General features: G+C 46.5%; 1 pseudogene; it reads left to right on the forward strand.

Annotated features, from left to right (window-relative positions):
- Nucleotides 1-1,362: 1,362 nt before the first annotated feature.
- On the forward strand, nt 1,363-1,976 carry LOC137216955 (ferritin heavy chain pseudogene; annotated as a pseudogene).
- Nucleotides 1,977-3,101: the final 1,125 nt, after the last annotated feature.

The following is a 3,101-nucleotide window of genomic DNA, read 5'->3' on the forward strand; positions in this document are numbered from 1 at the left end:
AGCAGAAACTAACACACCATTGTAAAGCAATCATACTCCAATAAAGATGTAAAAAAAAAAAAGAGTAGGGGCAAGATAGGGGTAGGGGATTAAGAGGTACAAACTACTATGTATAAAATAAATAAGCTACAAGGATATATTGTATAGCACAGGGAAGAGAGCCAATATTTTATAACAACTTTGAATGGAGTATAATCTATAAAAATATTAAATCACTATGTTGTACACCGGAAACTGATATAGTACTGTAAATCAACTATACTTCAAGTTTTAAAAATAAAGGAAAATAAAACAATATACCTGTAGTAGAAAGCCGAGCACATTCAAAGAAAGTTCAAGAACAGAGTCAATGAAATCAAAGCAGTGCAGAAGGTACTGAGTGGACTGTTAGATTAAAGAACTACTCTCAGAACAACAGTTCTGTTTGCCGCTACCATGCTCTGACCCTACGCCAATCTTTCTTACGTTGGACAAAGTTAAAGTGGCATTTGATCTGTGTTAATCTCCCAAAACTATACTCCAAAGACAGTGAATTACTTGTCCAGGAAGTGAACCCAAATTAGAGCAGATTTGAGACAACTGCAGACCCGCACAACAGCAGGGAAACAAAACAGAAGGACACATCTATCTGAAGAGAGATCCACTTAAGTCTTCCGATGTCAGAGAAATGCCATGCTTTGGGCATTTGGAAGGGTCCCTATACTACCTGAAAGTTTTATGCCACGTACTCGCAAAGGAGAAGACTGCTCCCTAATTGACATGCTCCACTCTCCCATACAGAGGAGATGCCTAGTAATGAAATGGACGTCCCAACTGTAGATCAGATCCATGCTAGTTACCTAGGCTAATCACATGAGTCCTTTACTCCCAAATATGAATGGACAAATGTTTGCCAGATATTTGAGGAAAGTGAAAGAGAGGATCACGATGAACAAACAGAACTATTTCTGGAGAAAAAATAAATATAATACAGGAAACGGAAAAGAATTTACCAAAAAAATCCAAATTCATATTCTCAGAATTTTAAGGAAGACAGTCGGTTTATAAAATGAGAACAGGGTGCTGTAAAAGGGAGCAATGAGAGAACAAGAGAAAGTCCTGGGAAAATAGAAATATTACTGCAAAATTTAAAGATTAATAGATGCCAGGTGCTCAGCGCAGTCAGCCTGCCTCACCCAGGCCTGGATGGAACCTGGGACACAGCTTTCACGCCCCGCCCTCCATGCACATCCACCCTCCCAATCCCCCGCCCCCTGACCCCACCCCCCCGTAACGGAACCGGAAACTCCTTTCCCCCCTCCCAAACCCGGGTAATGGACTCGCCTTCCAGTCCATCGCAGAGCGGCCGCCGTCTTCGACCACATGGGAGTGCTCTGAGGCACCTACCGTGGGCCCAGCGGCTTCGCCTTCACCTTGGCCTTCAGGCCCGCCACGCTGCCCGCGCCGCCCTCGCAGGTGCGCCAGAGCTACCACCCCGACTGCGAGGCCGCCATCAACAGCCATTTCAACCTGGAGTTCCACGCCTCCTTAGTGTGCCTGGCCACGGCCGTTTACCTCGACCGCGACGACGTGGCCTTGAAGCACTTCACCCGGTTCTTCCTGCGCCGCTCCCACGAGCACAGCGGGCGGGCCCAGGGCCTGATGCGCCTGCAGAACCAGCGCGGGGGCCGCCTCAACTTCCAACACATCAGGAAGCCAGTGAGGGACAAGTGGAAGAGCGGCCTCAAGGCCATGAAGTGCGCCTTGTTTCTGGAGAAGCTCGTGAACGCCTGCTCCACCTGTACCAGCTGGTCACCGACAAGAGCAACCCCCACCTGCACCACTTCCTGGAAACTCACTTCCTCCGCCAGCAGGTGGCGTTCATCCGAGAGCTGGAGGGTCGTGTCACCACCCTGAGCATGATGGGGGCCCCGGACGTCGACCTGGCAGGGTACCTCTTTGACAAGCTCACCCTGGGCGATAGCGACAAGAACTGAGCCTGGACTGGACTTCCCCAGAGCCATGGGGTGACCAGCGCCCTGGTCACCGTGCCTGCCATGCAGACGGCAATAGTGGCCTGGCAGAAGAAGTTCACTTAAGTTTTTTTCTTCCAGTTTTTCCGTTTCTTCCAATAAAGTTATTGGTTCATAAATAAATAAAGGTCTCTGGTTGATTCATGTGGGCAAATCTCTCACCTTTTAAATTTTAAAGCAGGCATCCAGGAGTCTCTGAACACATCCCGGCTTGGTCCACATGCAGCTCAGGATCACCACAGAGGGAGGGAGATGGTCTTCCTTGGGACCCTGGAAAACACAAAATCGATCTTCCCCTTATAAACAAAATCAGTGTAGAGAGGTGGGGTGGGGTGGGTCTTCTAAGCCCTAGTCTATGTGGGTACCTGTGCATGGTAAAATTATATATCAATATATAAAAAACCTTAGTATGGAATACAAAATACTGGTTGCCTCTTAGGAAGAAGTGAAGAATGGGATTGGACAGGAAATAAAATAAAGGGTGTCTTCAACTTTTCCTGAAAACTTTTAGTTCATTAAATCATGTGAATGTGAACATTTATCACTTCTGGGTAGCAGCCTGGGGTCCTGAACAGGTATGGCAGGGTCCCTCTATGACAATGTCACCCAGGACAACAGTGATAATGGTAACTGAGCCAGAGGCTGACTTTCCCATAGGCATGGGAGTGACTTCCTAGGTCACATGCTAGTCATGCAAATTGCCCTTAAAAAACATCCATATGTATATATACATACATATATATATATATATATATTTTCCCCCCTTCCATTGTATCCTTTCTTCCATTAAACTAACACAGTACCAAAAAAAGCTCAGATTACCTCATGAGGAGGGCTGAAAAATATGTGCTCACTGTGAAGGTCAAATTTTTGATACTGAATATAAAATAGAATAAAACTCCCTGAATGTTAAGCCAGTGATTCTGACTGCTTTGAGGAATGTAGGGGAGTGAGGGTGAGTTGAGGCTGGGAGACAAGTTAGGAGACATTGTAGCAGGTCCAGAGAGAGAGTGGTGGCTTGAAATACAGTGGTCACTGAGGAAATGAAGAGACCTGCACACATTCCAGATGGATTTTGGACAAGGACAC

Source organism: Pseudorca crassidens, chromosome X (assembly GCF_039906515.1).
Source record: "Pseudorca crassidens isolate mPseCra1 chromosome X, mPseCra1.hap1, whole genome shotgun sequence".
Lineage (NCBI taxonomy): Eukaryota > Metazoa > Chordata > Mammalia > Artiodactyla > Delphinidae > Pseudorca > Pseudorca crassidens.